This window comes from Amblyomma mixtum, chromosome 3 (genome assembly GCF_055824585.1).
Source record: "Amblyomma mixtum isolate Tamu chromosome 3, ASM5582458v1, whole genome shotgun sequence".
Lineage (NCBI taxonomy): Eukaryota > Metazoa > Arthropoda > Arachnida > Ixodida > Ixodidae > Amblyomma > Amblyomma mixtum.
In genome coordinates this window covers 156,165,201-156,191,689 of record NC_143014.1, presented here as the reverse complement: position 1 = coordinate 156,191,689, position 26,489 = coordinate 156,165,201, and the positions used below count along the sequence as shown (strand labels likewise).

The window sequence follows — 26,489 nt, the reverse complement described above, 5'->3', positions numbered from 1 at the left end:
GCACTTATATGGTCATACGAGATAAAAACAACCTTGCGTATTGGTCTGTAGCGCACACATTTTTAAACCACCGGTTACAGGAGGCAGGGGGCGCGCGTTGTGTACTATATGGGCATTGCGGTGATTGCAGAGCTTAAAGGTGCACTGAAGAGGATTCTGAACTTGTCTTTTTGCCGCGGGAACTCGATCTACACGTTCCTAGCATTCTTAGAAACTGCAACTTGTTGCCCTGTATGGCCGATTTCCCCAATTAAATCGAATTAACGTCCGGCTCCCGCCCTTTTTTTTGAATTCTGCCTCGTACGATGGGCGGAGTCGACCAACGCGTGAAGTTCCTTTCAGCCAGCTCCGTCGAGGCTTTGCTTTCGCTTTATTTTGTTTTTTAGGTTTTCATGAATAAATAGTTTCATTCGTAGGTAATATAGCCGCAAGATAAGCCCGCAGAAATAAAAATACGCGCGGACTATTTGCTACTACGGACTCCTACGTATTACTCCGCCGATGGCAGAGCGGCAAGCCGCCACGGGACTGGGTGAAAGGCACTCCACGCGTTGGTCGACTCCGCCCATCGTACGAGGCAGAATTCAAAAAAAAGGGCGGGAGCCGGACGTTAATTCGATTTAATTTGGGAAATCGGCCATGCAGGGCAATAAGTCGCAGTTTCTAAGAATGCTAGGAACGTGTAGATCGAGTTCCCGCGGCAAAAAGACAAGTTCAGATTCCTCTTCAGTGCACCTTTAAGATGCCCTTGCACTGCATGCATTTGTCTTTTTGGCTTGCGCAGGTTAGACGACAGCAAATTGTAATCAAGAAATGAAGACGTCGTATAATGTCGGTGCTGCGTTGCTTTATGGTGTGTGTGCGTCAGAAGTGGTCTGAGTGCACGAGAAGGGTCGAGCGCCATTTTACGCAATAACATAAAATGTATACTTTGTACTATATCGCTCTGGCTTGTGCATCAACCTCGCCTTCTTTGGCATCATATCCTGGTGTGTGCGCTAAGCTGATGCGTAACAAACCAACAATACGTGCCAGAAGTCGGCATAATTTTTGGCCGCTTTCTTCTTGTAACCGCACGCTGAAACCAGCCAATAGGCGATACATGGTATGTTGCATCTCACTGCAGTATTTCCCTTTCAGGTGTTGCTCATTGACCCCTAATGAAGCGTTTTTCCCGTGCATTTCTTAATGGCTACATCGGCTTCGAGTAAGCTCGTCGCGAAACGCAGCGTTGGCCATGCTGTGGCTTTTGCAGCAATGGGTGGTGCGAGTTGCGTTTGTCAAGTAGAGCGCATGCAGGTTGAGGAACGCATTGGTGCACAGAGTATGCGAGTTGCTCTAAGCAGACAATGCTATAATTTCTGGACTTAAATGGGGTAGTAATCGTTGCCGCCTGCGCGAGTGAAGTCCGCGCAAAGCCACAGAGAAGGATGAGTACAGAAAAAAAAAACGCTTTTCTTGTTCATGAAGACGCGGGATTGTAAAAATACACATGTTTTCTGAACGAACGATATGATGCGAATGTGAAGAAGAAGGTCACGGCCTTGGAGCATAGACTGCAGCAAGTTCTGTCGGCTCCGCCTTCATCGTTCACGAAGTCCTTCCATGTTCGACACACTCGTCCCGGACATGAAAACGCAGTACGCTCGGTGAATGGAATGAAAGCAAGGACGTGGTTGTTTACCTTCTCAGAGTGTAGTGCATACAGCAAAAACAACATCCTGCTGCCATGAATAAGAGAATGATTGGTTCGAGCGCCAGCTGGCAGCTTCTCCGGACTTGGCTGCTTCTTCGGGGCGCGGATGCTCTTAAGAATCAGCATCTTTATTGAGTCTAGAGTTTCCTCACGTGCACGGAGACTACGCGGCAAAGTCATTCGTATTTGAGGCACCTACTGACTGCCACGGAGTGTCACCAGTCGAGGTATTTCCGGTATGCGGTGAATCTATAGCAAGACCGGCATAATGAGATGAGGGAATGGGATGTCGATTATGCGCGTCCAGACAGCATGGTCTATTGTCCTCGCGGGCCCAACAACAGTGCGGTGCGCCCGCCCTGCGTTGAGCGAAACTGGGCCCAACGGGCGGTCGATTAGGACGGCTGACACGGATCAGCGGCGCTTTCAGGTTCTCCTCGCGGAAGCGCTGACGCGGCCTTGCCTCCCTTGCAAGCGGGGGCTAAAAAAAGGGGCCGGCCTCGGCTGCTGCCTGCGCCAACGGCAGAAACAGCAGCCGCAGCGGGAGAACAGTGTGAACTTGGCCTCAGCTTCCGGCAGTCAGCAGCGAAGTCTGCTGACAAAGGGGCAAACAATGCGCCTGTGCGCGCACACTTTCCCGGTTGTTGCAGCGTCACAGTTAATACGCTCTGTATACCTGAGTTCCCTCTGGGAACACGATGCGCCGACATCGGGGTGCCGTGGATATCGCTGGTACGTCGTCTTTTTGCCCTGTTTGTGCCACGAAATGTCAGATGAGATTCTTGTAAAAAAAAAAAAAAAACTGACCGACGATTACGGCTCTTCCTAATCAGAAGTTTGAGCGCAGCTTGATTTCGCGGTATACTGAGGCAGAAGACTTGGACGGCGCTGAAGCTACCTTTAAGAGTACAATGCGAAGCATTGCCGTTTGACGCACAAGGCCTCTAAACTGTCACACAGAACGAACAATCATCAGCAGCATATAGAGCGACACGGTGCAACCCCTGCCCGGTTGCGGTGTCCTTTAGTGCATTTGCTGCTCCCTGCGGCAACGCGTTGCAACATGCTTGTCTCAGTGCTTCAAGGAGGAATGATGAAGCCACAAAGAACGCGTCTTCGTTTCGAGCAGGCCACGAGGTGGGTGGCCCGCACATTCAGAGTAGCGCGTGCCTGTTCCCACGGTAAACGGCGAGGACTCCACAAACGTTCCAGACTCTCATGTGTGGGCTGATTGACAGTTCAACTGCCGATTCATGGCTGACTCAAGCTGGGACCAGCAGTATTGCGGTAGAACTTACGCTGATTCGAACATAATCAGCCACGCACCTGTGCGACAATTAAAGGACGCACAATCTGTGCGCAAAGAATTGCCTCATTTGGGCTAAGTAGTGCCTAATTTTTCCTAAACTCTCCAATGTGTGCCGCCCGAAGCAGAGTGGTTGCGGGGCGTATCTGCTTGTTGCTCAGTTCTGCGCGGGTGGTTGCGGTGTGCACATTCTAAGCGTGACAGCTATCTGTAAACGCGTTTAGGAGGTCATTACTCAAAAGCTGGCGCAAACTGAGAAGGAACCCATCTCGCCCGATTAGCTATCTCCTCGTACCCCCACCTTCAACGTCACGCTTTCGCCTTAACTTTTTCCACCACTTCGACCCCCCCCCCCCCCCCCTCCCACTCCTTCCCGTCCGCCTTTACATTCTTCGTACAAAAACTAGCGCAAAACACGACACACACAAGAAAGGTAGACAGGACAACGCGGTCTACCTTTCTTGTGTGTGTCGTGTTTTGCGCTAGTTTTTGTACGAAGAATAATGCACCAACTAGCCCAGCAACAAGTGTTACTTGAGCGCCTTTACATTCTCGCGCTACTTTCATCCTTGACCGTGCTGTACGCTTTGCAATAGTTCTGCTGGTTACGACGACGACGACGTGTAGGCCATGAATGGGCTTCTAGCGCGGGTCAACCCTCACTTTAAGCGCAAAGTCGGCACGTTCAGCGCATTGACAAGAACACGTGCGCATGTACCAGATGTTGCACGCAAACTAAGCCAGACAGCATGATGAACTCAAGAGTCGTGTGTAGCATCAAAACGAAGCCAAGTTTGCTGGTGGCCGTTTTGGCGCACGCACGCACACACACACACACGCACACGCACGCACACACACACACACACACACACACACACACACACACACACACACACACACACACACACACACACACACACACACACACACACACACACGCACGCACGCACGCACGCACGCACGCACGCACGCACGCACGCACGCACGCACGCACGCACGCACGCACGCACGCACGCACGCACGCACGCACGCACGCACGCACGCACACACACACACACACACACACACACACACACACACACGCACTCACGCACGCACGCACACGTGCACACGCGCACCACGCCACTTCTGTTTCAGCCACCGTTCCACCAAGAGACCTTCATCTGGGGCGGTGAGAGATAAAATTAGAGTGCAGTCACGTGACTCGTGTAACGATTACCTAGACTGGTGATGCAATATGAATGCAACTTTGCAACACCGCGGGCCTATTGCATCATACCTGGACGTAAAGCTTACAGAACGCTCCTCGTAGGCTGCTCTTTTCTTATCCCAGAGTGACGTTGTGCATGGCTCTTGAACCTGTTTCTGAGCATTTTTTCCTTGACACCTTTCTGGCCTATATGTGAACAACGGTGATAGGCGCTCTGCGTACATACTTAAATTAGCAGATGATGTCTTGTCAATGCGCAGAAATCCTTCACTGCTTGACACTATCGTATGCCTGATTTCTCTTTAATGGTTCGGTTCTCTCCTTTTTTTTTTCGCCCCAGCTTACATATCCATCAACATTTTTATCCTAATATGCTTCCTCAGTACTTGGCTGTTTGAAAACGCCTCGGATTTCTCCGCATTGACCATTGAGTTACTTTCAAGATTTGATTATGTTACGTTTGATCATGTTTTTCAATATCGTCTCCAAATTCATTCGTAGTTGAACGCCGCCCCCCATTTCAAGTTTCTTTGTCACAATCCATTCATTCGAACCTTCGTGCCATTCAAACTTTTTAAACACCTTCTCTGAGGTGGAAGCGGGTACCTTACACTACTTCGTGGTATAACCCTCTTACTGATTCTTGAGAAGCGATATGTAAATGTGTTTTCGAATACTGCACTTAATTAACGGGTTGTTGTCGGAAAAAAAAATATCCGTCCTCTGGTATTGTATTGTGGTATTTTCTGGGTATTTAGAATTTCTCTAGTCACACTTATAAATCGGTCAGCTAGACTGTAAACTTATAAGGATGTGGTCTTATGCAACCTATGAAACTGTGTCGTCATTCATGTTGACTTATCACCAAAACTGAAATGTTTCTTTGCTGACTTGATGTCTTTTTTTCTTTTTTCACAAAGCAGTCGGCATAAAATCGCTAACGCTAATAAGCCAGAAATATTGAACCGGTGGACAGGAAGCAGCGAATGGTGAATGGAAGGCCGTCTCATAGCATCACGTTAAGGGCCCCGAGTGGAAGCCAGCACTCAACGGCTGTAGGGCATTTTATGTGCTAGCGTAGACTTAAATACATCAGATTGCGGTTAGGGTACAGCATGGACTCGGTAGAATGGCAGAAAGCAAGAATCCCGCGTCTGCACGTGCTTCACAGCTGTTATGAAATGAAAACCGGGTGACTTCCACTGCGACGTCAGCTTGTCTGAGTGCATAAGGATATATGGCTGATTTTATTGGAATTCTCAGTGAAAATGTCGGTTGTGGTCAGACGGAGTGCAGTACAATACGGTATTTGTGCCCAGGGCATGACTAATGTTTAGCTTTGCAGACCGCACCAATTGGCAGTTTAAATCCGAGAAGTGCCCCGGAACCTCATTACACGCGTGTAATGTTTCCCGCACACTGAAAAGGACTTATGACAGGCGCGGTTATTTAATGTGTTTCAAGTAATGCTACTTCATTGCTTTTGGTTGTCCTCCAAAGAGGAATTGAAGGCAATTTAATTATTATCCATTATTACAGCCAGTTTAATGAGAGTGCAGAATCAGTACTACAAACTGGACTTTGAAAGGCACGTAACTTTATCGTGTATTCTGTGAATATCACGTTTTGGCGGGCTATTTCTACTGCTTGTCCAAAGAAAAATAAATCAATTGACACAAAAAATATTTCTCCGTAAGCAGCTTACGTAGAAATATTTTTTGTGTCAATTGATTTATTTTTTTTGGACAAGCAGTATTAATTAAGCTACGAGTTGCAGCTAGTCTACCACCTCCAGAGAAAAAGGGTGGAAGCTTGCAAATAACGTGCGCCTTCTACAAAACGGTTGCACATTTTGGGTCAGGAATTGAAGTGTAAACGTGAGTTCAATTCCTGACACATTTAACACAGGTTTCTTATAATTCAATTCTTTTGTGACAAAGACAGGATCTCGGATGCAAAAAGAAAAGGTTCAGGCATTACTACCTAGTTACCATTTGTAATGGGCATACCTTCAGATGAAGCTTTTTAGTGTTCACTGAAATTATGTCTTCGCTTCTTAAGCCTCAAAATTTTCCCCCTAGTATTAACGTCCAAACCCCTTGTATCGGTGTAGTATATCCGCTTTCTCTTTTGATCCCAGACGATAACTGTTAAAGGCGTAGTTTAGTTTCACCCCAAACACAGTTTAGTAAATTTTTAGATGAGTCGGCCGTGAAACGCGAGCTCTATGCGTTCAGGAAACTGCCGTCTCTAATCGCTTTAGCCGTTGGTCAAGCGGTAGCTTTCACGCGCCCCTTGGCGCCTGGCGAGCGCCAAGGGCCTACACGTACTACGCCGATCCGCTGGCCGGCTAACGCGCGCATCGGGCTCCGGCGACTTACGTGGCAGGTCACCGCCCCTTGCAACAGGCCGGTCACGACGAAGCTTGCGTTGAGTGCAGGAGTCCGTGGCCTGTGCTCATACTGCTATGAACGGCCAAGCAGCGCGATGGGAAGGAGCTGCGCTAACCGCGTCTTGGGGAGGGGGGGAAGGAGAGTTGGAGACTGTGCTGCTGACGTGTTCAGAACTGCATCACACGATGTTTTTCCCGCCCTTTTTTAGCTTCTTTTTTTTCCTTCGCGAGGTGACACGCTTATCGAGTTTCAGCGGTCTATGCCAAGCGTGTAACGGGCGATGTTATCAGGTCCAAGTCGTATCTAGAGCGATACTGAGCGTTTCTGCGTTACGTTTCGCGAGTGTGCGGGTGAAGCACGCCTGAAATGATGCTGCTTCGGTTTGTCTTAACTCTGTCATACCCGGCACACCTCGTACTATGCAAGCCCTGGTATGAATATGTCAGTAGTTTTCTCTTACGCTTGCTAAAGAATATCAAATCCTCACGGCCCCACACAAACCGCTTTCCCAACATGTTTCTTAAAGTCGAAGTGACAGTCGCAAGAGGTGCAGAAAGACTGCTCTAAAATCCCCCACAGAATGATTCCCCTTCGTAAAATGTCATAAAAATTAACTGGTGTACTCCTACATCGGCGGCTGAGGGAATTATTGTAACTCATGCTGTTATGATGCTTGTATGGGCCTGTGTGCGCGCCGTTTCACCGTTTTTACTCATTCATACATTAGAACAGTTCGCTGATCTGGTGATGATGACTGGATTTTAATGGCGCAAGATCAGTTTGGGCAGAGAGCGCCTTGAATAACTTATCTGATAGGCTCTAGATGAGAGTCAAAGACTCCTTTCCCAGATATTAAGTCCAGAGGAGCCGAACACCAGGCCTGGGAAAAGCTTGTGGCCATGGGAAAGCCGGCCGGTACCCGACAGCGGTAGGGACCGAACCCCGCATTTCGCACATTTGATTTTGCTTATTTTGATAATCCAGTAATAAATTTGTCACTAAAATTTTCTCTCAACGAGAAAAAAAAAGGTTTTCATTTTTCCGCTTTGTTAAGGGCCTAGTAACGACGGAATGCCCAGAGTTCAGAACTTTTAACTAAAATTTTTATTGTTTTCGGCAGTACAGGTTTAGTTTACCGCAAGAAAGAGTAAAAAGAAGCCATGCATGAAAGAAACATGCGAAGATTCCGCGAATGCCAGGCTTCGAGACGTCCATCAAGTGGGCTTTACCGAGGATCATTAGGACTCTGCCTCTTCTTTCTAACGGAAAGGGCTTGTGCATGATGAGCTGTGTGCCTTGAATGGCGCCGAAAAAGACGATTCGCTTTTGCAAGGCTGCGAGCATTTCAGCCCAAGCGATCTGCAGTGCAGCAGCGCAACGGCACGGGGCCACAGGAATGAAATTCCTGTAGCCTCGCGCCGTTGGGCTGTTGCACTACAAATCATGTCTGACCAACGTGCCCATCCCAAGCCAGGCGGCTGATTCTTTCGACAAAATTGCTCAAGTTCTATAAGCCTGCTTTCCGTTGCCTTGCTCGAGGTCTTTGCGCGCCCACTTACGGCGTCTGATTTTGTCAAGGTGAAAACGCCGTAGCTGACAGGAGTCTTAGCAACATGCCCCTCGGCTCTTGGTGCTGATGGTATCGCTTTCGGCATGTTTTATTTAAAATTTCTCCTTTAGAGCTGGAACCCCACCTCCTGGTAACTTGCACAAGTTGTGCTCCTGTTGAAAGGTAGAAGAATTCGGTATGTTATCGATAGTATTCGGCCTATTTATCCTCCTTTTCATACGCCTTGGTCAAAACAATAGAGCGCCTTATCCACATCCGCCTAGGCGAGTTTATTGCCTGTAGCAAAGTACTTTTTCCACGACAGATTGGCTTCCGACCTGAGTACTCTATTTGGTCAGCGCACGTTGATTTGGAGAGCAGAGTTCGTCCGGCCGGGCGGTTGAAAGAGATATGCGCTTTTGTAACTTTAGGCATTGCTAAAGCGTATGACAGCGTCGGTCACACGCTTTACGTCCCTCGTCTGAGCAGCTATCGCATTCCGAACTATCTTGCTTCCTGTCAGAAGTTTCTGTCTAAAAGAAGAATTCTTTTGTTTTCAAGACGGTCTGTCTTCTCGCAGGCACAAGCAGTGTAGTTGTGTGTCCCTTGATCGAGGTTCTGTCTGCTCCCAGCATGTGTTCAATATTTTTCTGTCATTGATTCCTTTGCGTGAATATGTCTACCTCCGCGTCTATGCAGACGACATCTCTTTCTTTTCCTCATCAACAGACATCTATTCCCTGTGCTATTCTCTGCAATCTTATTTTTCAGAACTAGAGATCTCGCTAGATGCCCTCTCTTTCTCACTAAACGTCAGCAAGTGTTCTATTCTTGTTTTTCCCGCTGCTCATGAAGTGCCCGTATCTCTCGCGTATACCGCCAGGGGCCGATCACTCAGGTTAAATCCCTATGTATTTGGGAGTTATTCTTTCTTACTTTACAAAAATCTTCTTTGCTGTGAGGATCCGGTTCTTCCGTTAGAATTCCAGCTTCAACGGGTAAGATTCTTGTGTTCGTAACAGTATATAATTCTTTTTTGTCTTGTTCGCAGATTATCTTCATTTCTTCTCCTGAGTTTTTTTTCCCGTTACATTGGCAAAAGTTTTCATTTAAAAGCTTCTCTCGCAGTTGCAGGTAGGCATGCGTTTTTTTTGTGTCTCTTAGTGTCCCCTCACCTAAATTTAACTTGTTTTTTGACGACATGTTCCGCAACCATCCAAAGTCACCTTCTGCGCCTACCTTGGCTAACATCTTATAGAACCACTTAGAGCAATACCCTACGAGTAGTATTAACTGCTACAGATGCTGCACAATGTGAGAAAAAGGCCGGCGTAGGCAGTTATTCGTCCCGGCTTGACTGGATTTTTCTCTTCGGTTGCCTGACTACACCCCAGTTTTCACTGCGGAATTCCTGGTCATGGTTATGGCTGCCGGAAAGTTTTGTACTCAGCAATGTCACGTCATTACTGTGTCTGATGCTCTTTCAGTCTGCACAGCCATGACATCTCCAAACTAAGATTTGCATCTTCTCTTTTTTGGTCTGTGCTTTGTCGTGTTTGTCAGGTCAGGCTTCTGGCGGTCTCCAACCACAGTTGAATTCACATGAATGAGACGGCGGACTTTCTCGCATCACTCTCCTTAAGCGGGCCTGTTCGGCACTTCCGTATTTTCCCTTAACATTTCAGGCCGTTTTTATTGCTGAAGCACTCCAAGTCATCATTACTCTTGTTTGATACTGCAGTGGGGGCGTAGCGGTTTTGGCATCCGCCTTGCATGTGGGATGCGCGGGGTTCGGTCCCCAATGCCGCCGGGTACCCACTGGTGATACAATAGGTACAAGCTTTCCCCTGGTCTGGTGCTCGGCTTATTTAGGGTGAAATGGTTGGGAAATGGTTCTTTGACCCCACCTTGAGTAGAAGAAAACGCCTTGTCCTATAGAGCCCTTCGGCCACAGAGGCCTTTGCGCCATCAAAAAAAAAGGGCTTTCATCTGAAGACTTCCGGCATTTAAATTTTCGGCGGAATTCGGGTCAATGCCTTTCTCGTCAATGCGAGGTGACTCTGAAGAGTTTTTGATGTAGGATTCCTCCCCTAAACTTCTATCTTAATACATCTGGGTGTTATCCCTCATCTCTGTGTTCTTCTTGCATGAAACTTGAATCGTTTTTCCTTTCCTGTCACCGATTCACCTCCTTCCGGAAACTTTTCCTTGAGGTTCCTTTGCGAGATTTGAGGCTGTCTCTCACAATTTCAAATTTACTCTCATTTGGCGTTACAGAGCAGGGATACAGCCACCGGGTAATTCCTTCCGTTGTTCACATGAAACTTCATTTCATCTCTGGAATGGTTCCCTACTAGGGGGGGGGGGGGGGGGAGGGGGGCACGATCACGCAGCTTTTTCTTTTGTGTATGTTTCTCCAAACATCCTTTTCTTCGTAATACTGAACCCTGGTTATATTCCTTCTTTTTGTATTTCTTTTTTAATAAAATCGGTATATGTGTTTGGCGCATGATAGCCCTAGTTGCTTATGCGCCATAAAACCCCATATAACTTTAAAATCGGTATGTTTTTGTAATTTTTTTCTGCCTACAATTTGCCCTGTAATATCAGGCTTTGTCTTCTTCCATGTGGGGCCAATGCCCCTCGTGGGTATGTACTAGTTTACAAGGGCGCAACAACAACACTTATGACGTGCAGACGAAATTAGAGGATATTATATCTTGCAGTTCAGTTCTCCTCGACCAACGCAGCTGCAAACTCGTTTGCGTGCAATACACCCACTTTTAGTCTTAACAGTTTTCTATATCACTGCACTAAATAAACACACCTCTTCTTTCATTCCTCTTGTTTTCTTGCTTTGTGTTGTAATTACATTAATTGGTACTCACTGACGTACTCCCAGAACTTCTAGCGCGACAATAGGTAACCATAGCTCAACATACCTAATGCAGCGTAATGAAACACAATCTTTATACATGACAAGGTTGTATTGTGCCACCAGCATTTTTGGTATCAAGCCCTTCGGCTACTCAGAATCTCTGAACATATGTCAAACATGGAGGAAAAGTGTGAGGTCTTGCCTGTAACACTCAATAACAATGAACAGTTCACAAGACGATTCATGCAGTAATAATACGGATCGGTAGGAGTGACTTGGTTTTTAGTATACTTGTAAGGGCAAAAAGAAATCTTCCTACAGCAAGAGAACTACTCACAACACACACGAAAACAAACCAAAATAAAAATCGGTATACGACTTCAGCAAAAAATAACCTAATTCCAGTCAAGTACTACCGAACCCTATAAAAAAAATGGGAGAGGATGCTTAAGCTCGGCCTTAAAGGTATGATGCGGTAGCTTTAATTGGGTAAGGGCAGCCGCGGTGGCTTGGTGGTTATGGTGCTCGGCTGCTGGCCTGAAAGACGCGTGTTCGATCCCGGCCGCGGTGATCGAATTTCGATGGAGGTGGAATTCCAGAGGCCCGTGTACTGTGCGATGTCAGTGCATGTTAAAGAACCCCAGGTGGTCGAAGTTTTCGAAGACCTTCACTACGGCATCCCTCATAGACTAAGTCGCTTTGTGACAGTAAACCCCCATAAAACAAATCTCTAATGGAGTAATATAGCCGTAAATGCAGAATTGGTCATTCTCTGCTTTGCACGGCGACACTCAGTCACCGCACTTCGATTACTGCTACAGAGCTGGCCGCTCTGCGATCAGCTTTTATAATTATATTCTCCAACAACCCCCAAAAGCGTGGGTTATCTTCACTGACGGTCGCGCTGCGCTACAATCGTTTAATTCATCGCGCATTCAGGAGCAGCTTGTCGTCGACTTGAACAGGCTACACACCGGGGCCCTACGAGCTACGTTATCGTGTTATGCTGCAGTGGTTACCCGCTCACTGCGGCCTCGCAGGCAACGATCACGCTGACGGTGCAGCGAGAGCGGCGCATGGCGACATGTCCCTGCTGCAACCCATTCCCTTTTCGCGTAGTAATGGTGCCTGACTTGTGGCTGCTGAGTCCTCGCGGGAGCAACGCTCTCTGTGGTGTGGTCCGCAGCGTCAGTACAGACCCTTACTTCGTACCGATCCCACTTGTGACTTTCGCATGCCACGCAGTTTAGATAAGCGTGACCGCAATTGCCTGCACAGAATTCGCTTGGGCGTTTCTTTCACTAAATACTTTTTCATAAAAGTGGTGAATCAAGCGGCGCCCTCTGTGTCCGACATGTAGTGTTCGCGAAGATCTTGAACACTTGGTCTGCTGCTGCCAGATTTTCAATAATCACCGCAAAGCGTTAAGTGCTTTAGGACTTCGTCAGGACAGCGCTCTGTCCCAGATCATATCCATGGACCCTGGAGGGATGCGGCTTATTACTAGTTTTTTCTTGTTTTTCGTAGTAGTTTTACAAGGTTTTCTTATAAACACGGGTTTTTAGACACCTTTTGATGACTCTGTGTGTTTGTGAGTGCATGAGTGTCGTGTATGCTCCATTTTACCTTTTATTTTCTTCCTTTTTTAACTTTATTTTTCATCATCTTGCTTCATAATCATATGGAGTAGGTATTCTTTAATTCATACCGGCAGCGAAGAAGCACAAACACAAAGAGTACGAACATGCAAAAACACGGACCAAAACCGAACCGCAGAGCATTCTTTTCCTTTTGAAGGCATTGATATCCTGCTATTTTCTTGTGTAGGATGGCAAATCAAGGACAGATTGATGAATTAACTGTTTCCTTTAAATTTCTGCACGTTTTTGTTGCAACCTGGTAACGAGAACAAATAGGCATAAAAAAAAGCCCGAGCTCACGTGGCCGCAACTATTATTGGCTGAGCAGTGCCTCAGTACTCCTTCAAGCCTGTTGTCTTTTGATTAGTGGTTGGTAGCATTTTAGGAGCGAATGTATTTTACTTTAGAATGGAATACAAATATTACACTTCCTTGTTTGTTCGTGTTCGCTTTAACGTCTGTTTGTGTACGCGAAGGGATAAATTTTCCTGTATTGCCGGTGACCTCCCGAACACAAAGCAGATACCGATACATCTACATCTTGTTGAAAGTTTCACGCAAAAAGAAACTATATCGCAAGACATGAAAATCCGTCTGCTTCTGAGAAAGAAACACTTGTTCGAGGTTTTTCTGCAACGCCGAGTGCGCCGTAACAAAACAACAGGCACAGCCTAAAATAAGCGAAGGACAACAAGCTTGAGCTATTTCCTCTCTTCGCTGCCTAGACAGAAACAAAGCCGGTTCACATAAACAAACGCAGCTCACACAAAACCCGAAAAGAAGGCTATGCAAAGCAGCCGCGAAATGACATCTCGATACCTGCCTCTCCGTAGGCAATGAAGGCGAATTACTTTGGCTGTTCATATAAAGCAGAGAAACAGAGCTGAAGTCCGAAGTTTTCTGTTATCACGCAGCAGCAACGACGACGGCGACCACAACAACAACAATGAAATTAGCTTCTCGCGCACAGGCTGCAGCGCATTTAGGGGCACCACTAGGTCAGAGAGCTAAGCATGAGCGAACTGTATGATACAGTAAAAGACATTACAGTTAACCTCCCCTTGTCACTGATTCTTTCAGCTGGGGCGAAGTCGATGACGTATAAAGTTCTAAACTTTTCGCCTTTCTGCGGAGCGGAGGAATGAGGCCGATTGCTGTATCGAGCGCCCGCTACGATGGCCAATGGCAGCTATCGCCATGACAAATGCCCTGTTCCGTCCTCTCTTCGCGTAAGCTTCGCTTGTTGGAAAGTGAGACTTCGAAACGGACAGCTTCGAGTGGAGCTACTCGGGCATCTTCGACGGAGAATCGAGAGCTGTAAGCTGGCTAAAATGCACATCTAGTTACAACACTCAAACAGTAAGGATGTTTTCTTTAGAATCTGTGAACAAAGCCATATCCTCCCGCTTCCATGTTTTTAATTCTCAAGCAAAAATAAACTCTTCGGCGGTCCTGAGTGGATCGTTTGAATGCGTTAGCATTTTTTGTTGCTGGTGATTCTGTCGTAGCTAATGCCCATATGTGCCGGATTGGTCATTCTCTAATATACTATCATAGATCGCTGGGAGTATACACACCACTCCTGGCGTAGTGATGCAGCGGTTAAGCGATGCGCCACTGTCCCGGCAGGTGGCTGTCTTTAACACAGCCCCGGTGAGGCTTATGAGACCCAAGCTGCTACTCCCGAGCAACCTCCCGCCACCAGTCGTTAATTTAACCGCCACCTGCCATGGTGGGCAGGTTGTGATGACGTCACAAGATTACGCGTCACGTTTGACGGCGTTCGCCATTTTCAATTGCACAGACCCTTCTAATGCTAACGCATTAGTAAATATCCTTGTCCCACTTAGCCTTGCAAATGCTTGTTGGCGGAAGCTACAGCGCGGCAGGGGAAAGAGCGCAAGCCACACCTCCGAAATGATAGCGGCAGGAGATAAAAGACGAGCGTGGTAGGGCGCTGTGGTTCTCCGCTGTAGAACGATAAAGGTCACACGCAGCCTAGGCCGAGGCCGGCGTGACGGCAGCCTTGGCGCTTGAGTAACGAGTCGGGCAGAGCAGAATTCTGTGTCAGGCAGAGCTGACGCTTTGCGTTATGGCAGCGCTCGAGGCAAAGAAGCTTCCCGGGGTTTTTTCCACAGAACACTCTGAGTAGGAAAAAAGCGAGTCTTAGTCATCTATGGGAGAAGTTACGTCTTTTCACTGCATCGATTGCAAAATGAGAAATAAGAAATGAAGTACCCGTCTTTGGCAGAACAAAGCGTGTCTAGTTGACAAGCAGTCGATGCTCTGACACTAGTTTTTCTGTTTGTAATGACAGTATGCTTAACAGTAGGGCTTGATTTGTCTCAACGCCGTCTCAAGTTCAAATCAGTGAAAAAAATCATTTTTGCTGATTGCGGGTTTTGACTCTCGGCTAGCCCAATTAATGAGCGACACAACCAACCCTCCGGCATCGCGAAACCAGCAAGAAGGTAAGGCCGCAAAAGCCTTAGTTTACGACTAGCCAGAGCTTTGTTCCGGCTTTGACGTTAAGGTGGCCTTTACGACACCTTAACGCATTCTAGACCTTGGGTACTCTTGCCTTGAATATTTTTATCCGATCGCCAGTGTGCCAGTACACAGTACACAGATAATACACAGATAATAATGTACACAGAGCACTGAGGACGTCTGGGACAAACCTTATGCAAGTAGTGACTGTCTGTTTAAAGGGACCTCTCACTCAGAACACGATGCTTTTGTTTCGTGTTCCGTCTGTTTGTCTAAGTGCTGTTGACCAATATGATGCTTACAATACCCGAAACTCGAGGCCCCTCTGTTTAGGCGACGTGCAATGCAAAAATGCAAAAGCGCGAGCTGCTGACTGCGCGCAAGGAGACCTGACACCCGAGTGACTCGGCGGCGTGCGTTGTTCCCATGGGAAGGGGTCGTGAATGTCGCCTGACTCCATGGCGAGTAGTGAAAACTCTGACAGAGCTTTTAGCCTGCAGACAGTTCGCCTAATACTGCGCGCGTGAGTGGGTACAAAACCTCCAAACACCGACGCTATAGTGCATGAGCGCATCACTGCCAAGTTGGCATAACAAAATATAAGCGTTAGTAGGGTGGTTTAAGATTAATAAGGATTAATAAATGTTTAGGTTTCAAAGCAACACTGCGGTTTCGAGACGGATCGTAGAGTGGGGGGGCTCCAGAATAATTTCGACCACCTCTGGTTCTTCAGAGTGCACCGAAATCCCAGAACAGAGGCGGTTTTGGAACCTGATCGCCATCGACAGCATAGCCGCTGTCGTGGTACAAAGTCATCTTACTTCATTAGTACTATGGAACGAGGTTACTGCACAAATAAATATGTTTTCAAAATTTTCAATGTGGTTAGTTCCTGTGCTTTTTGAGCGCTCCAAGCTGTTCTGTGGCGGTCCTGTCATATTCTATAGATAATTGTTCAGGTAACACTTTCGATTAGGCATCACTTTTGATTTTTGTGAGTCTTTGTCGCTTTTTTATTTCTTTTTTCTTGTTCTAAATGTAAAGTATAAAAACGCGTAATTTACGAAACCTCGATCAGAAAAATTTTCATGCCATTTGATGTCGCCACCCTCACGTATGCAGAATTCGTTGTTGGCGGCTTTTATGCTGCTGTTTTTATTTTCCATACGTACATAAGGGCTTGGTACTCTTGCACCCCCCCCACACACACATGCACGCACACGCGCGCGCGCGCGCACACACACACACACACACACACACACACACACACACACACACACACACACACACACACACACACACACACACACACACACACACACGCGCACACGCACACGCACACGCACACGCACACGCGCACGCACGCACGCACACACACACACACACACACACACACACACGCACGCACGCACGCACGCACACGCACACGCACACGCAAAGCTTAAAATGAGTTGTTACGCTGTGATGCTAAGAATATACAGTTTTCGCGGAGTTCCTTTCATCGCAGTTTGCAAGATCGGATTGAACTCTGCTCAGGGTTTTTCAATGTACGAGGGGGTACCCAAAAGAAACCGGACTAATTTTTTGAATCGGCTCAGCTTCTGTGGTACCGCGTTTTGCCGCTAGGAGTGCATAGAATGAACATTTCAGAGTCAGTAAGCCGAGTGCCGTCGCTGAAGGAGGTCAGACTAGTTTAGGCAGATTTTTGGAGTTACGACTGTTTTGTGTGAGTGTCGTTTTTGCAATGGCTGATTTTCGTGAACAGCGTGCGCCGGTGAAATTCTGATTTTTTCTCGGAAAAAGTGGAGCGGAAACTTTTGAAATATTCAGAAAGACGTTCAAGGACGATGCTATGGGGACAACTCAAGTGTTCCTGAATTAAATCCTGAATCAAAGCAACAGTCATGCCAATGGAAAACTTCAAATTCACCTCGCCTCAAGAAAGCTCGTCAGGTGAAACCAAACCTCAAAACAATGCTGATTTGTTTTTTCGACGTGAGACGAGTCGTCCATTCAGAATTTGTTCCGCAGGGTCAGACAGTTAACCAGGCTTTCTGCTTGGATGTTTTGAAAAGATTGGGCAACAGTGTTCGGTGGAAGCGGCCTGATTTGTGGCAGACGGGTGACTGGTTTTTCCACCATGGCAATGCGCCTGCCCACACAGCCCTGTCTCTACGACAAATTCGGACCAAAAATGGCATGACCTCTGTTCCTCAACCCTCATACTCACCCGACCTTGCCACGTGCTACTTTCTTTGTTTCGTAGAATGAAAAGACAGGTGAATGAAAAGCGTATCGCTGATGTTGCTGAGGTGAAGAAAAAAACGACGGAGGGACTGTCAAGCATCACAAAATATGAATTTAAACAATGTTTTGAAAAATGGAATGAAAGATTCGACAAACGTATCATTGTAAGTGGAGAGTACTTTGAAGGATATTGAAGGTCTGTGCTGAAAATGTGAACAAATAAGTTCAAACAAAAATAAGTCCGGTTTCTTTTGGGTACCCCCTCGTATACATGTCGAAGAGCTTCTTCCGCGTGAATTCTCTATTTATTGTAAGTTTTCAAAGATGAGCCGTACATCAAAGATGTGAAATTTCGGCCGCAATGTAGCGGAAATACTTTTTCGACATTCCCCTGGTGCTTACAATGTTGCCACACGAGATGTGTTTAGAATGTCGCTGTTGCTTATACATACAGGCGCGGCGCAGTTCATATATGTCTCATCCGGGGGAGTACCGCGGGCGATGCTTGCTGCTGCGGCCGTAGTTGCGTGCGCATCGCATGCGGCCACTGCGTTGGTTATGAGAAGAATAAAATCCACGTCAGGTGCGCTGTCAGCGTGAGTCTAGAATTTCCGATCCACCAGCTTTTATTAACGATAACTGGAGAATGCCAGAAAAGTCGAGCTGATAGTGTAGATGTGTAATAAGAGGTTTGAATGAAAGCTGACCTCAGTAATAATAAAAGCGATGAAAATAAGAAAGCACTGAGGTAAATGCGCTTAATGGCAACGCATAGTGTGTATTCTAAGGAAAGAACACCGTTTAACGTGCGTCTGCAACATCCCCTCTGTTAATATTTCAAGCTTGCGTTTGTTGTCCGAGTGCATCTAGGCGTTAGAGTTTGCTTTAATGGCTCTGCCTCCACTTCAGCTTCATTATCACTTAAACACTTCTACGACAGGTGCAACTGTGCATAGAAAGGGGTTATGCGGGGCTGTAAAAAATCGCCTTTCTCGCCCCCGATCCACAAGTGTAGTAGGCACAAAACTGGAGCCTGTACTGTTAGACGGGCCCGTGCTATGGCCTGTGAGTCACGACAACGCGCTATTGGGTATGCTGTACAGAATGCTCCAATATAAAAGGGAACAATCAGTTTGCACACAAGAAGGAATCTTGTTGCTACTTTACATTGATTAAGTTGATGATGAACGAGAGAGAGAAAAATAACTTTATTGACCATGGGATTTGAGACACATAGGTCCCTGGGTCCCGGCACGACCCTATGCACTATACGTTCATGAATTCATGGAATTCCATGACGTGAGCGGCCCGGTTAGTGGCGATCTTCTGCCTAGCCGGGTCCGTCGAGCGCAGTAGGATCTACCATTCTTCCCAAGTGGTCAAGAGCTCCGGGCCCCGCCGGGGATGGTCCGCAGGGCATTCAAAGAGAATGCGGTTAAGAATAGCGGGGGGTGGGTGTACTGGGTACAGGATACGATGTATGTTCCCGGTTGGATGCGGGATAGCAAATAGGGGGAGGGAAGGGTGCGGGTCTGGAGCCGGGGGGGGGGGGGGGAGGGTTTATAGCTGGAGTTCGGCGCCATATGCCTTGGTCTGCTCACTGAAGGAGTGCATGCACTCCCGGGAAGAGCCCGAGTCCGACGCGACCGCCACCCGGTTCATAAGACCTCGGGCGTGTTCACCGGCGGCTCCGTTCTCGAGGTTCGCAGAGTGCGCAGGAATCCAGATCACCTACACATGGCGGGGCGGGTTTACGGGAGGCTAGCTGAGGATGCGGAAAGCGGTGTGATGGGCTCGCCGTCGTGCAAAATTTAAGAGTGTCGTTTTTTAAGCATGAAATGCTTTTAGCTCCCGTTGTTGGCAGTGTGGTGACGTCACGCCGAGGCCGAGAGCCAACATCCGGGCACTGAATTCCACTCATCCGGGCACTGAAACGAGAGCATCCGGGCACCGTACGAGATTTAACGAGACTTTCTAAGCCCTCCTACAGGAGCGGCATACAAGCGCCGGTAGCTTCGCGCCGAACGGGTGGTGGCGTTCCTCCCTTCCTGTACGGTGCGGTTCGGGCGTCCACCGAGATGACAGAGAATTACTGCGCCATTTCCTTTCCTCAAAAAGCGTTGCGTTCAAAGGGCAAGGCATCGCGCCGAACGGGTGGTGGCGTTCCTCCCTTCCTTTACGGTGCGGTTCGGGTGCCCACCGAGATGACAGAGAATAACAGCGCCATTTCCTTTCCTCAAAAAGCGTTGCGTTCAAAGGCCAAGGCATCGCGCCGAACGGGTGGTGGCGTTCCTCCCTTCCTTTACGGTGCGGTTCGGGTGCCCACCGAGATGACAGAGAATTACAGCGCCATTTCCTTTCCTCAAAAAGCGTTGCGTTCAAAGGGCAAGGCATCGCGCCGAACGGGTGGTGGCGTTCCTCCCTTCCTTTACGGTGCGGTTCGGGTGCCCACCGAGATGACAGAGAATTACAGCGCCATTTCCTTTCCTCAAAAGCCTTGCGTTCAAAGGCCGACGCATCGCGCCGAACGGGTGGTGACGTTCCTCCCTTCCTGTACGGTGCGGTTCGGGTGTCCACCGATGATGACAGAGGATAACTGCGCAATTTCCTTTCCTCAAAGGCGTCGCGTTCAAAGGACAAAGCATCGCGCCGAACGGGTGGTGGCGTTCCGTGGACTGCCTGGCAGCGCTACAACACGCTGTCGCGTTCCGCTCCTAAAGGCGAAGCTTAAGCGTCATTAATTAGCAGTTAATTAGTATTTAGTCATATATAAGTAATTAGTCACTAATTAGTCATTGATTCGTCATCAATCATGTGTGACGTAATCCAGTGGTGACGTCACTAGTGCCACATAGGCAAATTGATACAAATAACCGAGGAATGAAAACAACGATTACAAAGATGAAAGGCAAACAGAAACCGGATACAGCTGACGAGGCAGGGCGGAAGAGACTCCCCAGACACTCACAGGAAACGATGCGTCCACATGGACCAGTGTACAGTATGTGTGGTGTGGTGTGTTGAACACTAGACCCATTTCAAGGTTTTGACTAGTACCATCTACAACCAATGTGTTATGCCCGTAAACATTTCATGCTTTCTGTACTCTCGGTTACGGGAGAGGCAAAGATTTTTTGAGTCCGTAAAGACGCATCGGTCATTAGTGTAAGTACAAGCGCATTGCCGCCTCTTTCGAGGATTCCGGTTTGGACGTGGCAGGAAGGCGGAGAGTGGAGATGGGTTGGAGTGTGTTGTCAACGACTGCAATTGCCGTGTCTGCGCCCGTGCAGGCTGCGCTCACCCATTCGGCGTCTGCTTCTGAACCGTAGTATTTGTGGAGAGCTTTTGCACGGGCTATGCGGCGGGCCGAGTGATAGGTCACGTGGGTGCCTCGAGGGAGGGATTTTACTAGGAGCTGTGTGTGTATGGGGCGGGGGACTTGCAGTAGTATGGGGTCGGCTGCTGGTATGCAGATTTGGAGGGTGTAAAGTATGTGACGTCCTGTGAAAGATTGAGTTAGGCGAGTGTAGTGTGCTTGTCTGTGTGCCTCTGTGAGTTCGTGTGTAGTGTTGTGGAGGCCAAGCTGGAGAAATTTAGTGGTTTGGGTGCTCGGGGGAAGGTGTAGGGCCACCTTGTAGCTTAACGGAGCATAGCATCTAGGTTGGCGATTTCTTCTTGCTGGAGTCGGAGGTATGGGACTGTGTAGAGGAAAAACGACTGAGTATGAACGCATGAAGGAGGCGGCACAACTCGTGCTCCTTCAGGCCATAGTGTTTGCCGGAAACTCTGCGGATGAGGTGCGAGAGCACTTCCGTCACCCACTTGAGTTTCCCGATAGTGAGAGTGTTCCGGCCGTTGTTCTGGATGTGAAGGCCCAGGATTCGGAGTGTGTAAACTTCCGGGACAGGGCGTCTATCCAGAGTAACGGTATAATGGGGGCCGTGCGAAGGGTACGTGGTGAGGGGTGTACGAGAAGGAGCTCAGACTTTTCCGGTGAACAGGAGAGACCTATGCTTTGTGCGTGTCGTTGTGGGATATTTACGGCGGTTTGTAAGGTTTCCTCTGTGGCGACATCACAGAGGTCCACTAAGTGATGTCGTCCGCATAAAGGGTGTGTCGAAGAGGAAGTATATTGTGAAGAGTGCTGGCTAGGAGAATGAGTGTGGCATTGAAGAGGAAAGGGGAGAGTAAAGAACCTTCCGGGGTGCCCACTCTGCTAAGGGAGTAAGGAGGGAACGGATCGGGGACTGTGTGAACGTCGGCCGTGCGTCCCGAAAGGAAGGCTTGTATGTCGGCGTAAATGCTAAAGCCTACATTGAGGCGGGGGATAGCCGCCATGGTCGCTAGGTGTTCTATGCGATCAAAGGCCGTGGATAAGTCGAGGGTCAAGACGGCTTTAGTATGAGCGGGGATGAGAGGGCCAAAGATGTCATGCTTTAATTGAAGTATGGCATCTTAGGCGGAAAGACGCGGGCAGTAGCCTACCATGCTGTACGAGTATAAGTTGTGGTCGTGCATATGTCGAGTGAGTCTGTTTAAGGCAACATGCTCGATGTGAGTGATATGGGGCGGAGGTTTTACATGGTGACGGGTTTGTTTGGTTTGGGGATGAAGATAGTTTTGGAGCGGCGCCAGGACTGTGGGAGGGCGCTCTCTCTCCAGAGTGATTAAAGTATTTTGTAATCTGTGCGATCGATTGATTATCGAGGTTACGGAGCATAGAGTTAGTGATTCTGTCCTCTCCTGGAGCAGAACTCTTGCGGAGGATTTGGAGGGCCATGCGGACCTCTTGCTCCATGATGTCAGCGTCCAGAACCTCATTCGGGGCTCCTGTGTAGGGCGGGAGAGGGGACGGTGATGGGTGCAGCGGTTGTAGTCTGGAGTTGGTCCGGAAGGGTGTCCGGTGAGGCGTGCAGTATGATGATGTGATGCTGTGCGTAAGTGTGTGGGGTCTATGAGGTCGCGGAGGAGTTCCCATGCGTCCTTCGTAGAGAGGCTGCCGGCTATGCTGTTGCACACCTGATCCCAGTTAGAGTGGCATAGCTCCTCGGCGTGTGCAGTTATTTGTGTCTGTAGCGCGGTCAGCCGACGATTTTTTATGTTTTTGTAGTTTCCATCTTTCCAGGATGCTATGATGGTCTTCCCAGAGGTGGGCTAGATGAGAGTTCATTGTGGGGTTGTCGGGTGTCGTGGTAATGTGTTGTGTGTGTGCTGTTATTTCGTTCAGGAGAGATGTGAATTATCAACGTCCTGTGTGGGGATGTCTGGAAGTTGTGGGCGTTTGAATCGAAGAGCGTGCCAGTCAATAAGTCTATGGGCGAGGGCTCGAGGGCTGTGTTGTGTGTGCGGTATTTAGATGGCGATAATGTAATGGTCGCTTCCAACTGTGTGTGGCGTACGTGCCCACGAGAGTCCTTTGAGTTCGCGGCTGACTGTGAGGTCCGGACTAGTGTCCATAGTTTCACTATTGCCGATCCTTGTTGGGGTATGAATGTTCTGTGTAGTGAGGCGCAGGTCTTCGATGATAGTCCAAAGCCTGCGACCCCGTGCTGTGGTGTACCGATAACCCCAGTCTGTATGTTGGGAGTTAAAGTCCTCTCCAATGATTGGGGGGATTTCGGCCCGCGATGCGGTGAATTGGCTGGAGTAGTGCATGGAGGCTGGCCATGGGCTGGTGTAGAGTGTGGTATATATTTTCTATACAGATCGGAGGTGTGTTATATTTCCTGGAAATGATTTCGATGAGGGCACAAGGGGCGGAGAAAGTGGATATGTGTTCTTGGTAGATAATGGTGCGATGTATTAGTGTGGGTACTCGGGGGGTGTCGGTGTGGTCTGAGTGCACCGCATGGTAGCTAGGGAGCTTCGTTTGATCTTGTGTGAACTGTAACAAGAGGAGTTTAGGAATGGCAGGAAGGGTAGGGATTAGGAGTTGAAGCGGCGCGTGCTTGCCCCGAAAGCTACGGCAGTTTCATTGGATTAGTGCTAACTGGGTAGAAGAATTATCCCGATCAGCCATATTGGAGCGTGTGGGGAGCGAGGATAGCTAGTTGTGGTGGTAGTAGAAGTGGGACGGGGGGGGGGGCGGTAGGAAGGGGGGATGGAGGTAGAGGACTCCTCAAGTGTCGAGCTGGTAATTGTCTCTAGCCTCTGAAGGCGGGTTTCAAACTGTGTAAACCTATGTTCGAGGGTTTGGGCGAGGCGTGTACGGAGTGCGTCCATTTGTTGTCCGAGGCGAGTAGATAGCTGCTGGGCGAGTGTTGTGAATTTGGCTTCGAGGTGTGCCTCAAGGGCTACTAATTTGGCGTCAAATTTGGCTTCCAAGTTCTTCCGTTGGAGCTGACTACGAGGTCGGAAATTGCTCAGCGCACACTTTCTTTTGGTGTTTCAGCGAGTGACATAAAAAAAAAGGATCTTTTGCCAAAATCTTCAATGCAGGCAATTTTTCGCGCTTACTCTTTATTAAAATACAACCATGCCACAGGTAGAAGAATCGAACTAGCGCTCTTCGACTGTGCAACTAAAATCGTCAGCCCTCGGGATACCACAGCCCTTCGCCGCTTCTGACAAAGTTCGCACGACTGCACGCAGTCCTCGATAGGTACACCGGCCGTTACACCACATACGTCGCCGGTCACCGTGGACCGCTACTGGTCAAAGCGATCTGCTAACGCTCTCAAGATGGTAAGCACGGCTCCATATTTCGTGGGGGTGAAGCTGCATGAGGCGTCTTGGTGTGAAATTTTGATGCGCACTTATTCTGCTTGGCATCGAAAGCACGTCGCATTTCCAGTGTGGATATGCAACATTTACGAGGGTCTGTGTTCGTGCCTTGGTCACCTTCGTGAGGTGTCTTGGCATCTGCTATAGAGCATTGGTAACGCAAAATTTGATCTTAAGGCGTCCGCCAAAACGAACACTTATGGCCAGAGGTGTCCTTCTCAGGGAAGCAAAACAATGTCAACATCTGAATCGTTTCACCGGCGCGCAATAACCTTGTACAAGTAAGCATTTACCGCACGCTCAGCCTTCCAGCAGACATTTGAGTAAGAAAGGCTACGTGGGATTTTTCCGAACGATGACCTCATCCCCTCCGTTCAGCAGATCCGGTCTTCGTCTTAACGGAATGTTCCAAACAAGGAATAAAAAAATTCAAGAAAGAAAGGAAAATAGAAAGCGAAAACTCCGAGGTGGTAGTGGCACCGTTAGATAACGGTGCCTCTGAATAGGAGTGCTCGTGACGCAAACCGGTTCCCCTGGTAGCTGTAAACGCGAGTGCCTGGTGAGATCCTGGATCGCGAGATCCCGGCGAAACGCGGTCGTTCGTAATAACAACCGCGATCGCCGCGAGCCCGCAAACGGCGGCGTCGCCGAGCAAGGCTTTGCCGCATCATAACTTCTACAGTGCGACCGGCACAGGCTTCTGAGAACTCAGCGTGATCGATGTGTTCTGAATACAACCATTAGACGCCATCGGTAAGTACAGCAAGCAGCATCAAAGCCATCTTCACCTGCTTCGTTTGAAAACGGAGTATTATATTATACCTATACTCCGCTTCTGAGCTTAGCTCACCGAAACTTTAAGAATATTTATGCCTACGTTCTTGGCTAAAAAAAATAAAAGTTTCCCACCTAGGCGGTCTCCCAATTGCGGCCTATGGTCCTTTGGGCCAGAGCTGGATGCATAAAGCGACGAGGGCAACGCTATGAGCTGGTGTACAGAGACGCCCGCGCGGAACACGGCTGCGGATGCCACCGCGTTACCTACCAAATACGTGCGTATGCCTGAAATGCAGATGAGAGCTAAGCACCAACTGAGGTAACGCCGGAAACGATCGCCAATTGCGGCAGTATCGCCATCCGTGAATGCGAAGCCTGACAGTTGGGCCTGGAAAGGGAGCGCTTTGCTAACCTGTGCAGTCGAGTTTTTCATCTGCCAACGGTAAACGAGATTGCCAGGTTTGTCTGTATAAGTAGAAACGATAAGCCGATGAGCGATGAGAAGAGGCAGATTTGGTCATTATGTGCGCGCCCAAGACGAATACTACGATGGTCATGACAGCCGAGAGTCAATGACGTATCGTGATTGTGTAGCGAGTTTGACTTGTACTGTGCGTCTGTGACTACTTGTGATAGGAGCGGATTTATGGCCGCCTCTTGGATGGCGGCACCGGAGGGAGCAGTGGTAATCACGTATTCAGGAGCGTAAATTGCTGGGCTAGTTGGTTCATAATGTTGTCAGGGTGGAACCAGCGGAACACAGACGCAGGAGAAGAAAAAAGGAGGAACACCGGTGTGATGTGTGTTCCTCCTTTTTTCTTGTCTTGCGTCTGTGTTCCGCTGGTTCCACCCTGACAACATAATCACGTATGAATTTTGTGGACATTCATATTTTAAAAGAGCGAGTTGACTGTTTTTTAGTGCTGGCGCGGAGGGAAGAAGGTAAATCGGCTTTTTAAATCTGCCCATGGTGAGTCACGCGTCCAAGTATGCCTCAGCTAAAAGGCGTGTTATGCTCTCTATGGTGGCATGAGATAATTTTTTTTTTAACTCGGGCAGCGCTCCTCGCAGTAGCGTGTTAGTGAACTGTTAAGTTAGCGATATGATATCACGACAGAAGAACAACGTGGGAGGGAAAAGGACGATGGGCCCATTGCCGCGCACGAATTAATGTTGCCGACCATCACGAGCTAGCTATTATTCTTAATGAGAAGGGTTACAAGGTCGTATTTTATCATTTAGTCGCATAGCAGCGTCCTATTTTTTCAAGATAGTCAGCAAGAGCTGAAAAAACGACATAATGCGCGTTTTTATATATTTCATTCCAGTTTGCTGGACTTGGAGGAATTCGGGTATCTGCAATTTTTTAAATACCGTTATAACATTGTTATAAAGCATCAGAGTAGAACAGCTGCTACAGCTAGGTGATTCGCGCAGCGGATGGCGTCGCGTAAACAGGGCGAAAAGTTGGTATCAACTTTTTTTGGTGTATTCTCTCGTGTATTCAAATTGTTTCTGCTATGTTTAAGGAATGTTTTCTCAGTGCATACATAAAGGCAGGCATGTCTAACACCCACGCG

At 48.3% G+C, this 26,489-nt stretch overlaps 1 protein-coding gene across 1 annotated transcript in view; it reads right to left on the bottom strand.

Annotated features, from left to right (window-relative positions):
* Inos (Inositol-3-phosphate synthase) overlaps nt 1–6,746 on the bottom strand; it is a 43,481-nt gene extending 36,735 nt beyond the window's left edge. Inside the window, exon 1 of the mRNA XM_089581620.1 lies at nt 6,594–6,746. The gene's annotated coding sequence lies outside the window, so the exon portion shown is untranslated. The remainder of the gene's footprint in view (nt 1–6,593) is intronic.
* Nucleotides 6,747–26,489: the final 19,743 nt, after the last annotated feature.